We start from the raw sequence: 12,943 nt of genomic DNA, 5'->3' as shown, positions 1-12,943 counted from the left end.
TAGTGTGCTCTAAAAGTGCTGTAATACTCTACAAATATTAAAATGTGTTAATAAAATGCATATGTTTAGATTCCATGACTTTTCCATGAGCGTTACTGTGTTGGCACTGATTTTCCAGGCCTGGGAAACCAAATTTCTATATTCCATATTTCTAACTGTCATTTTGGGAAAGAGAACTTGCAGAAAACTAAAGAGGACTGATTTAATTTTAAGCAGTTGACTAAACAATATTAAATAATATGCACTTGTAATAGTTTATTAAGAGATGCACCAATATAAAATTTCTGGGCCCAATACAATCACCAAAATTATCATCTTATTTGATTGATTATTTCAGTTATTTTAAATGATTTATTTTAACACTGCTTTAAATAGATATTTTACATTGAAATACATCGAAAAGATACTCTCATCTATATCCATTCAGTTTTTTTTTTTTTTCTGCAATGCAAAAAGAGAGCTTTTAAAGCAAGGTGTTCAAGTCATATGAGCAAAGCTGCTTTAACACTTGACGTGTGTGGCAATATCTTTAATATCTGTTGCATACAGTATGCTTTAGTGTGCTCTAAAAGTGCTGTAATACTCTACAAATATTAAAATGTGTTAATAAAATGCATATGTTTAGAATTTGCATTTCCTATGCATTTGCTTTATTATATACTATATCTTCAATTTATTAAGTATAGTGTGCAATTCCTATTTCAGTCAACTTTCTCATGCTAGTTTCATAATTACGTGAAATACAACATGGCATATAATTTTTAAGTTGGTGAGGCTTGAAATTTTTTACAGTGTGGAAACTACATTAGTGACCTTTTGTAATTTATGTCTTTTCAGTTTCACTCTAAATTCACATACTCAAGGCAAATAAAGTTGTTGCAAGAAGCTGCATCCTGACTCCTCTAGCCTTTTGTGGATAGAGTTTGGCTGCTGTTTAGTTCTGGTTCTAACAAATTAACGAGAACAGTATAGCACCGCTGATCAAATTACTGACCACATAGCACTGTAGATAAAACTACTGACCACACAGCACTGCTGATCAAACTACTGACCACACAAGTATGGTGCAGGATAGATGTATGATGATATGGATGATTCATATTAGAAAATTGGAATAAGTTTTAAGAAATTATCAGACAATTTCTAGATAAAGTCTGTAGGACTGAAGTGTTTGGGTGAGTGAGCTGTGTAAATACATAGATATGATATCCCATATTGTTCTCCTGCAGGATTCAGTCTGGTGGAAGCATCTCAAGGTTTTTACATTTTTAACATCTATTTAAGTTGAGCTGATTGAACTTTTTTGTTGAGCTGATTGAACTTCTTTGTTGAGCAGATTGAGCTTTTTGGATAACTTTTTGGAAATGTGGTTACTGACCTGTAACTAGCTGTGTTATTCAAACAGACATGCAAACCAGCTATGGAGTTTTGTAGGTATATCAGTATATTGTTATCAGGTATGTTATAGGTATAACCACCACTTTAAATATATCTGAGTCTGTAAGTTTCTCTACATTGTATTATTTTCTGTCTATCTATCTATCTATCTATCTCTCTCTCTCTCTCTCTCTCTCTCTCTCTATATATATATATATATATATATATATATATATATATGGGTTTTTTTGCATCTCAACAATTAATTATACAGAAATTTTGAAAAAATCAGTGGAGTTCCCCTTTAAGTGCAGAAACATCTAAACTGTTCCTTTTCAAAAGGAGTTTTACAGCTGCAGTTTTCAGCGACTGTTCAAAGTTTTCAAGAATTTTGGAACTGACCGCTACATTGAGATGAATGAGACTAAACGTGTGGTGCAGCATTATTTTCTGTCAGTGTGGTCTTTATGATTTATGTGTCTGATATTTATTATTTAGTTTTGAGAAAACAAGCTGCAGATTCATTAGTTGACTGAGAGCAGTTCAGGATCTGTGACTGTAGGAGGCTTTATTGATCTGTCCACAGTGATGTACAGGAGTTTTAATGTTTTTATTAATGATGTCTAAAAGAGGAACCGTTGTTTGGCCTTTTTAAACTCTAGATTATGGTTTTAAAGGCTCTGTCTGTAAAGGTCCAAGTTTTCTGCTCTCCCTTTTTGAGATTTTACTGCTGTAGTATTTCTCCATGGAGATTTCTGCTTGCACACTTTATTTATCTTTACAGGACCAGTACATCATAATCTTATTGTTGAAATGTTTGAGGATAGTATTAATATAGTGTGATTCTATGTTTGGTGTCTAAAATCATTGATAAGAATGTTAATAAGAGATCTGATACTGAAGAGGGCTAGTTTTTAAAAACGCTAAACCATTAGAGGCTGTTGTGAAATGCAGATTAATCGATTGACTTTAATTTCTCAACATCACGACTCTTGTGCTGTTGGTCAAAACTGATTGTAAAGGAAAATGAAAACACATCTCCTTAATATTTCTATAATTACTAAACAGTGAGATCAGATGGAAAGACAAAGGAGTCTTAAGTCTCTCTGCTGCTCAGATGTTTCTCCTCAGTAATCTTCATTTTTATAATCTCTTCATTTTTATAATAATAAAGTCACTCAGATTTACCAGCACAATAACACTGACGTTTATCTGCATCTGAACTAAAGACAGAAATCTCAATATGAACTCTCTTAAGACGTTTTAGGAAAATCACTATTATGTCTCCTGAGCCATCAGGACCCCTGATTATTCTGCAGGCATTTTTGTTCTGCTTGACCGGTCCAATGTGCTAACTGGAAGGATGGAGGCGGAATTAGAATTAGCATGCTTAGCCTTAGTAGAATTAACTATGCTATGCTAGATGTAATGCTAATGCTAATGCTAAGTGTAATGCATCACTCTGTTTATATTTGGGTCCATCACCTTGTGTACAACAGTGATCAGAGCTCTCTGTTTGTTTGGTTGGTGTACAGAATGAACAGTGTTCTGTTTCAGAAAGTCCCCGGCTAGTGTAGCTAGACATGCTCTGCTAGGTTTGTAGACTCTCCAGTCTGTGTGTTGATATCTTCAATGTCTTTAGCTGCCAGAAGTTCTCACACCAATGCAAGTGTTCTTGTTTCAAGTTTGGCAGTTTTCTGACAGTTTGAGCAGCTGGAAGAAGAAAAGAAGGCAGAAATGACAGTAATTACAGATTGTGTTCAGCTGTGTTGTGTTCAGGTTCTCTCACAGTAAATCCTGATACAGTGCCCTGCATAAGTGCTCACAGTGGTGTTCTAGCTGTCTAATATGCAGCTGCAGTGCAGACTGAGCTCTGTGACTCACATTGAGGAAGTTATTCTGATCTCCATCACTGAAGCAGCAGTCGTGTGTTTTTCCCTCTTCATTTAGCTCCTTTATTGACCTTATCCATGTTTGTCTGTCAAATCATCCTCTACACCCCTTGGCTAACTGGAGTTTATGTCATTAAAGTTGGTAAATCAGGTCGTTTGTGTGCAGCTCTAAGTCTCACATCTCGCTGTGTTTTCTGTGATGGAGACTCTTCAGTGATTGAAAAGTAATGAGATGATGAACAGTATTCAGGAGATTCCATGACTTTTCCATGAGTGTTACTGTGTTGGCACTGATTTTCCAGGCCTGGGAAACCAAATTTCTATATTCCATATTTCTAACTGTCATTTTGGGAAAGAGAACTTGCAGAAAACTAAAGAGGACTGATTAAGAGGACTAATTTTAAGCAGTTGACTAAACAATATTAAATAATATGCACTTGTAATAGTTTATTAAGAGATGCACCAATATAAAGTTTCTGGGACCAATACAATCACTGAAATGATCATCTTATTTGATTGATTATTTCAATTATTTTAAATGATTTATTTTAACACTGCTTTAAATCGATATTTTACATTGAAATACATTGAAAAGATACTCTCATCTATATCCATTCATAACACTATGTGAATAAATATAACAATTCCTAAATTCCAGGAATATGTAATTATATGTGTAAAAGAATATGTAATTAACTGGCTACAACAACCAACAAACAAACAAAGAACCAGACAGTCGGCTAAAAGATCATGTCATGTCAAAGGCTGAATTTTTAAAGAACTCACTCCAGCTAGAACTTTGCATGTTCTTCTGTATTTTGAAATTTTGACTGAACATAAGTTAATGAATATGATGATAATAATATAGTTAGTGGTTATATAATGAACATAATATAATATGATGAATATATAAATTAAACAAAACATTAACACAATGGTCACATGCAAGTTTAATTTTTGGCTCTAGTTCTAACATTTGAATTCTGCTGCCAATCCTTCAATGATACCAGTCCCAATCTACCAAGTATTCAAGTAATCCAAAAGTATTCAAGTAAACCCATGCTTGAGGACCAATCAGCTTTCTGCGTCTCTCAGCTTGAGAATCCTGTTACTCTTTCAGTTGAGTCCAGATAAGTAATACAACAAAAAAGTCCTCCTACAAAAGGAAACACAGCATTAGTTAACTTTTTCATTTACAGTGTATTTAGAGCATAAAGATACACACATGCACCTCATACTTACACTGATCTTAATACCATAACAGTTTCTCAATATCAGGACTTTATAATGCTGCCTTCAAGTCTTCAGTAAGTTTCTACCTACAGCTTTGGGTTTGAATTCAATGGTTTTAGTCAGAAACAAGACAGACACACTGGAAATAATTTTTTGTTTACATTTGTTTTTCAGTTTAATTTCTGCAGTAAAATGATAAACAGAGGATGCTTATGAGACGAGTAATGTTTTTATCACATTAGCATCACATAACATGCTTTGTTTTCATGTGTGGAAGATTTTAATGTTCTTGTTTGGCTGCTGAATAACTGAAATACAGCCAGTTTACAATCCAACTATCAGCGGCTCCCAGTGCTTATCTGATAACATGTGACCAACTCAGTAAATCTGAATCTCCCACTAGCACATACAGCGTTGTAGTGGTGTTCTTGTGCGCTCGTCACGTAAGATCGGACACGACTTGAAGGCAGCAAACATGAGAAGTTCTGAACTTTAAAGATGCTACATACTGATAAACTCCAGATAGACCTCTGGTGGCTGAAGTAAATCATGACATCTACATATCTGTTAAAAAAACTGTTATCTGTGGAGAAAGCATGAATGCTAAAGACAGCATAGATTGTAGGTCTAAGCGGCAGTGGGCTGCTGTTTTGTGTGCTAAAAAGGCATTTAACTATAACTGTCATGCTAATTAAAGTACTTGTTACTATTAGATTACAAATAAATATTGAAAATGTATGTATGAATTTTTTTTAGTTATCACTTTGTAAAGTTACATTTATTTGCCATTAAATTTTAAGTTCAGAAGTTTAAAACTTGCACTATTAGCATGTATGCATGTATGCTAGCAGCTAGAAAACAATCCGTTTTGCTGCTATTTTTACACTAGATTTCATGATTCTGTGTGTGCGAGTCAGACAGATATGTTACTATGTTACTATGTTAGTAAAAGTCTGTTGTAATTCAGACCTGGAGAGCACCTAGAAAGTTAAATCTGTCTTCATGGATAATTGTACCGTTAAATTAATGAAACTTGACTTACTTGGACATTTACTGAAATCATTCTACCATTATTATTATTATTATTATTATTATTATTGTTGTTGTTGTTGTTGTTGTTGTTGTTAGTAGTAGTAGTGATTATTATTAGCAGTAGAAATAGTGATGCTTATTATTATAAGCAGTAGCATGATACATAATTGTACTGCCCAGTATGTAAAGTTTTGAATATAAAACAAAAATATTCTGTATTGTAGACATTTGCATGACAAATGCAGTGCAGCTGATGTCAGTCCAGCAAAACTCTGCTGGCCCAGTCTTGTTTGGACTCCAGATACACTCTAATGTGACTGAGTATGCTCCAACTGGTTTTCTCTTTCTGAGGAAAAGGAAGTTACAGCTAGTTTATCATTCAGTCTAAAGTCCAGTAGAGAAGCTGAGTGTGTGTTCAGGAGTGTGATATAATAAACTGCTCTACTGTGAGAAACTACAGATCGTATTATCATATATGAGCTGATGTGTGTCTCTGCTGTAGGACTGGAGATCCTGATAAAGACAAATAACTGCAACACGGTCGCTAAAATAACTTGAGCTTGACATTTATCAGCGCTATCACTGACACATTCCACGTTGTACAGCTGTGCTGTTGGAGTTTAAAATTAAAATATAGATATAAAACTTTACCAATTATTGGTTATCAGAATTTTTATCTAACTCTAAACATTGTTTTTACTCACGGTGGGAACTTTACTAGCGGCAGGGCGGTAAAAATACACTATGTCCTAACAGCAAGCAACGCGAGTGAGAACAACAAAACCAAAATGCTTCCATTATAATCACTGAGGATGCTTATACCAGCTGGGGCAGCAGAGCATGATGTGATGAGGTGCAACTTTTTTGACAGGCGCCCTGTTTCTGTTTTGGCGCATTGTGTTGCTCTGCAATTCCACTCAAGTTTCCTTCCTCTCGCTCTTAGGGAGTTTTTCCTTGCCACTCGCACCAATGGCTTCCTCATGGGGGCTTGGACCTGGATTTTTTTGCAAAGCTACTTTACGACAATGCTTGCTGTAAAATGTACTGTATAAATAAACTTTGACTGGACACCTTAAAGCAGATGAGAAGGAAGTCCTCCATGAAGTGTAGAAGTGAAGGATCTTTATGAATCTTCTGGTAAACAATTTGGAGAGAAACAGCCAGATTGCTGGAAATTAGAGGTGAATACTGTTTGTTAGCTAGGTTAGCTAGGTAAGTAGATACAAGTCAGCATGTCCAAGCTGCTCACCTGCACAGTAGTATAAAAGTCTATGTAAATTACAGCTGGAGAGCTCTGTCAGTAAAGCAGCTATTTTTTGGGAGATCTGTGGTTTGTTTATGTTTTACTTGTCACACACTTGACATTTCCAGTGTAGATATCCTGCAGGCCTTCTGCCGTGATGTAGTACTACATTTGGATGCCAGCTTGCTGTTAGGAAATGGTGTAATTTTGAGTTTGGTGTGATTTTGAGCTGATCATAATCCTGACACTCTCCACATCTTTCCTAAACATTTTTCTCCTCCAATCACTGTTTAGTAGGGGTGCGGGAAAAAATCTATTCTTAGATGCATCGCAATGCGGACGTGAACGATTCTGAATCGATTTACAAATGTCAAAAATCGATTTTCTAAATATTTAATTTATACCGTAATGTTGACGGAACGCAAAAGGCGGAACTTGGAAGTGGGTAAGTGCAGCGCCCGGACAGTCTGTGGCGGCACATAACAAAAACACAATGGGATGAGCAAGAAATCTGACCGGCTCCCTCTGCGTTAAAGCCAGGTTAGGTCAGGAGTCACAACACAAATGATAAGAAGAGACATTTTGTCCTTTCAACACAAATCAAACCAGCTTGGGAGCCGCAACATTTAATGTCCAGTATGTCTCAGTATGTGTTAATGTCCTAGTATAGACTAAACAATATAAATGAAAACGCAGACTTACTCTGCTCTGCTTTAAGCTTTAGCTACAGCCGCTTTTCTTCCATTTCCGCCAGAAAACTTTTCCTCAAAAGTTCAATAGTTTCTTCTAAAATGTCTCTCAACGTTCGACTGTCTTACGAGGCTGAAGTCGCTTCTCTTTCTCCAGCTTCTTGTTCGAATTCTCCCGTTCCACCTTAAATTCTGACTGAGGCGACGAATGTAAATACAGCACCATTTAAGGTGGAACGGGAGAATTCGAAAGAGAAGCGACTTCAGTTTCGCAACTGTTTAGTGTTTGACAGTCTCTTGTTGCAGATTTAACATACCAGGAAACCAACTGCGCTGCTTATAAATGTGCATAACGCATCGTTGCTATGTGACCTGCAGGCCAGTTCTCAGTCGTTGCGAAACAGGGCTTTCACGCTATGTTGCATGCGCCCCGTTTCAAAGATATTTTACTGACACAGCGACCTCCCCCCCCCCTCTCTCTACAACGAGACCAAAACCGATGTTATAAAATCACTGAATTTAACGGGTAGGACGGCTGTAACCCGCTGCGTGGTCATCCACTACCACTGGATCTTATTTCACCGTAACTGCACAAATGAGTGGCAGCAGCGTCTCATTCTCTGAACAAGAGCAGTGAATGCGCCTTCTACAGGGAGATTCACTCGAAAGAGCCCCCGAATATTCTGTAATAACTTTTGCTAGGACGAGTCAATCTGAATGAAACAGTGTGCAATGTGCTCCTCAGTATATGGAGCTTTGAACAAGCCGGGATGCTCCTGCGTCGGAGCAATGAGGTAGGCGCCGGACAGCCATTGTGACGTTTAACCTCTGTTTGCAACTAACCAGAGCATTCCCCCGTACCCCTTCATGTGTCTGGCAGAAAACGGAGGTCACTTCCAGCATCGCATGTAATGCAATAGATTACACATACATCAAAGTATGTAGTGTATTTTTTTTTGGTTCAGATTGCTTCATCCTAATGGGAGTTACGACAGAATATTCGGGGCCTCTTTCGAGTGAATCTCCCAGTAGTTCACTTGCCACATCACTTCCATTTGATTTATTAATAAAAGATATTGGAAGTAAATTCATTATAGATCATTACAAATACTTTGTTTTAAAAGTACCAAGTCCTCAAACAGTAGGAAAATAGAAACGCTGTATAGAAAAAAAGAGATGCATCGATAATCATTTTATCATCGCATCGCAGCCCTCTGAAACGTAATCGAATCGAATCATGAGGTGCCTAGAGATTCCCACCCCTACTGTTTAGTAACCGTTACACTATCCCTCATTATCTCAGGCTTTCAGGTTTTAGCAGTGAGCTAGCATCCCTAAGAATGTACTTTGACTATGAAACTCCAGGTATTCAAAAGATGTATAAAGTTTGTTACAAACTGAACACAATGTGAATAAACAGCACTAAAACATTAAATATTCAGATGTGATTTTATTGCATTTAGACCCACCTGCGGCAACACAGTATTTTTGGAATTTCACCAAATTGTTTGAAAAAAAAAAAGATCTTTTGCTTCTCATGAAACAGGTAAAGCGTGATATTGTGAAGGATCCACAATGGATCCTTTACAATATCACGCTCGTACGTATCACGCAACACCACAATATCACGCTTTCATCCACCTCATTCAGGAGCTTAAACATAGTCCTTTTTAATGTTTCTAGCTTAAATTTTATGAGCTTTTTCGCACACAGCTCAGATCACCATAACTCTTTTTGAGCTGATTTTGGAGACACAACTCCATACGAGGCAAAACACAAAGCAAACAGGCTGAATGTCTTCAAGTGGAAATCATATAATGTTGAATGGGCAAAGTGTGACACTAGGCTACTACCATTTGGGAAAAGTGAAAGTATAGCATGACGAGCTATAAATTATACAAATAAATCACGTTTGGTGTGTAAAGGCCTTAAAACTGTGAAGCTTGTGGAATCATTAAAGCACCTGTTTTGGTACTTTCCACAGGTGAATAGTTAACAGGTGATGCTACCATGATTGGATATAAAAGGAGCATTCACAAAAGGTCTGATGCAAAGTGGAAACGTGTGCTGTGATCAGACCAGTCCACCTTTCAAATTGTGTTTGGAAGTAATGGATGTTGTTCTCTAGGCCCTGCTTGTCCCAGCTTGTTTCAGCAACACAATGCCAAGCCAGATTCTGCTCATGTTACAACAGCGCAGCATCATAGTAACAGAGTGCAGGTACTAAACTGGCCTGCCTGCAGTCCAGACCTGCCTCCAATTGAAAATGTGGGACACATTATGAAGCGCAACATACGACAATGTAGACGCCAGACTGTTGAGCAGCTAAAGTGTTATGTCAAGCAAGAATGGAAAAAAAAATTAATTTCACTACTATAACAAATGGTGTCCTCAGTTCCCAAATGATTACTGAATTGTGATGTAATGCAGTGGTAAACATGCCACTGTCCCAAATTTAGAATATATATATATTTCTGTGTGGAGTTTCCCTGTTCTCCCCGTGTCTGCGTGGGTTTCCTCCGGGTACTCCGGTTTCCTCCCACAGTCCAAAAACATGCAGTCAGGCTGATTGGACATGCTGAATTGCCCCTAGGTGTGTGTGACTGTGTATGTCTGTCTGTCTGCCCTGTGATTGACTGGCGACCTGTCCAGGGTGTATCCTGCCTTCTGCCCAATGACAGCTGGGATAGGCTCCAGCACCCCACCATGACCCAGAAGGATAAGCGGTTTAGATGATGGATGTATGTATATATATACACAAAATATATATTCTGTATATATATATATATATATATATATATATATATATATAATATAAAAAATAGATATACAAAAAAATCAATGAAGGTAATTACTTGAAGCATTAAACATTTTCTCATTTTGTCTTTTTTCATATGAATACATGTCAAATGGATTTGCAAGACATTTTTCCTACTGTCACAACTTGTTGGAACTGGGTTGGTGATATGCAGATACTTCACATCCTTATGTGTGTGTGCATCACTGTGCAGGTTTTCTTTAAAATAATTACATTTCTTTAAAAAAAATGAAAGCAAGTCTCCTGAACAGAATGGAAACCGTAATAAAGACTAGGAGTGGACTGACTAAATGCTGAAACTTTGGACCTGGCCTGATCTCTGTAGTAAATAAATGAGCCATTCAGAGTGCCCACACCAGTGTCTGTGTTGCTGCAAATGTGCTCTTTGCTAACTCCACTCCTCATGGCTACCTGTCTTCCTGTAAACTGTCTTTCAGGGATGATGTTTCTTTGTGTGATGATACTGACTTTCTCTGGCTTTATGGAGACCATGTCAGGTATGTGTGCTCTATCCTATAAAAAATATTTAAAAAATACTATATTGGAATCAGTTAACACTCATGAAGCAATGTAAATGTTTTATATAGGCAATAATTTCATACATACAGTGCCCTCCAATATTGGCACTCCTGGTAATCATGAGCAAAATGAGCTTTAAAAAATATTCACAATTACTTATTCTTTTGATCTTTTGTTCAAAATATAAGCAACAATCTAACCTTTATTTAAGGTGTAATGATTGAAAGAAAAACCTAAATCTTGTCATGAAGTAAACATTTTTCTTAAATGTATGTGTGCCACAATTGTTGGCACCTCTAGAAATTCTTAAGAGTGAAATGTAACTGAAGTATATTTTCATTGATATTTTATGTTTTTAAGTTCACCTGAGAGATTAGGAACACTTCAATGGACAGCTATTACTTCTGTTTCATTAGTGAATACATATGAGATGAAACACAGGCCGAATTCCTTCAGTCACCTATCGCTATGAGAAAGACTAGAGAATACAGCAGTGATGGTTGATGACGACAAAATGTTGCTGAGCTGCACAAATCAGGAAATGGCTACAAGAAAATAGATACAGTGGGGCAAAAAAGTATTTAGTCAGCCACTGATTGTGCAAGTTCTCCTACTTAAAAAGATGAGAGAGGTCTGTAATTTTCATCATAGGTACACTTCAACTATGAGAGACAAAAATGAGAAAAAAAATCCAGGAAATCACATTGTAGGATTTTTAAAGAATTTATTTGTAAATTATGGTGGAAAATAAGTATTTGGTCACCCACAAACAAGCAAGATTTCTGGCTCTCACAGACCTGTAACTTCTTCTTTAAGAAGCTCTTCTGTCTACACCGAGAGGGACTCAAATCCTGCAGTGCCAGGTGTGTCCCCCTGCTTAAGCCAGTACATGTCCAGGCCCATCTGAAGTTTGCCAGAGAGCATATGGATGATCCAGAAGAGGATTGGGAGAATATCATGTGGTCAGATGAAACCAAAATAGAACTTTTTGGTAAAAACTCAACTCGTTGTGTTTGGAGGAAGAAGAATGCTGAGTTGCATCCCAAGAACACCATACCTACTGTATAGCATGGGGGTGGAAACATCATGCTTTGGGGCTGTTTTTCTGCAAAGGGGACAGGACGACTGATCCGTGTTAAGGGAAGAATGAATGGGGCCATGTATCGTGAGATTTTAAGCCAAAACCTCTTTCCATCAGTGAGAGCATTGAAGATGGAACGTGGCTGGGTCTTCCAGCATGACAGTAATGCTAAACACACCGCTCGGGCAAAGAAGGAGTGGCTTCGTAAAAAGCATTTCAAGGTCCTGGAGTGGCCTAGCCAGTCTCCAGACCTCAACCCCATAGAAAATTTGTGGAGGGCCCAGCGACAGCCCCAAAACATCACTGCTCTAGAGGAGATCTGCGTGGAGGAATGGGCCAAAATACCAGCTAGTGTGTGCAAACCTGGTGAAGACTTACAGGAAACGTTTGACCTCTGTCATTGCCAACAAAGGTTATGTTAAAAAGTATTGAGTTGAACTTTTGTTATTGACCAAATACTTATTTTCCACCATAATTTACAAATAAATAAAATCCTACAATGTGATTTCCTGGATGTTTTTTTCTCATTTTGTCTCTCATAGTTGAAGTGTACCTATGATGAAAATTACAGACCTCTCTCATCTTTCTAAGTAGGAGAACTTGCACAATCAGTGGCTGACTAAATACTTTTTTGCCCCACTGTAAACAGTTTGAAAATTCCCATTTCCACTATCACGGCAATAAGTAAGAAGTTCAAAACAACTATAGATAATAAGAATCTGCCAGGAAGAGGACATATGTCTGTACTGACCCCACTCACAGTGAGGAGGATTGTTTGAGTGGACAAAGAATCTTCAATGATTGTGTCTCACAATCTACAATCAAACGCCACCTATATAACCAGAAGTTGTTTGTGTGGGTTCCAGAGTAAAGGCTCTCCTGTCGACAACCAGCATATTGATACTCTTACAGCTTGCCAAACAATACTGCAATCTTCGGTGGGATCGTGTTCTGTGGTCAAACCAAAATGGAGGTTTTTGGCAATGAACACCAGAGGTGAGTTTGGCGTGAACACAGAGTCATTTATGAAAGGAGTTCATCTCCACTGTGAAGGCTTGG

The 12,943-nt window shown here is 37.4% G+C and overlaps 1 long non-coding RNA gene across 1 annotated transcript in view; it reads left to right on the top strand.

Moving 5' to 3' along the window:
- The window catches only part of LOC118801820, a 38,712-nt gene extending 25,775 nt beyond the window's left edge, over positions 1-12,937 (top strand). The window contains exons 2-3 of the long non-coding RNA XR_005006579.1: positions 10,722-10,781; positions 12,751-12,937. This is a non-coding gene — a long non-coding RNA (uncharacterized LOC118801820). The remainder of the gene's footprint in view (positions 1-10,721; positions 10,782-12,750) is intronic.
- Positions 12,938-12,943: the final 6 nt, after the last annotated feature.

Source organism: Colossoma macropomum, unplaced genomic scaffold, assembly GCF_904425465.1.
Source record: "Colossoma macropomum unplaced genomic scaffold, Colossoma_macropomum, whole genome shotgun sequence".
Taxonomy (NCBI): domain Eukaryota; kingdom Metazoa; phylum Chordata; class Actinopteri; order Characiformes; family Serrasalmidae; genus Colossoma; species Colossoma macropomum.
The sequence above is the reverse complement of the archived record's forward strand: the minus strand, read 5'-3'. Positions and strand labels throughout refer to the sequence as shown.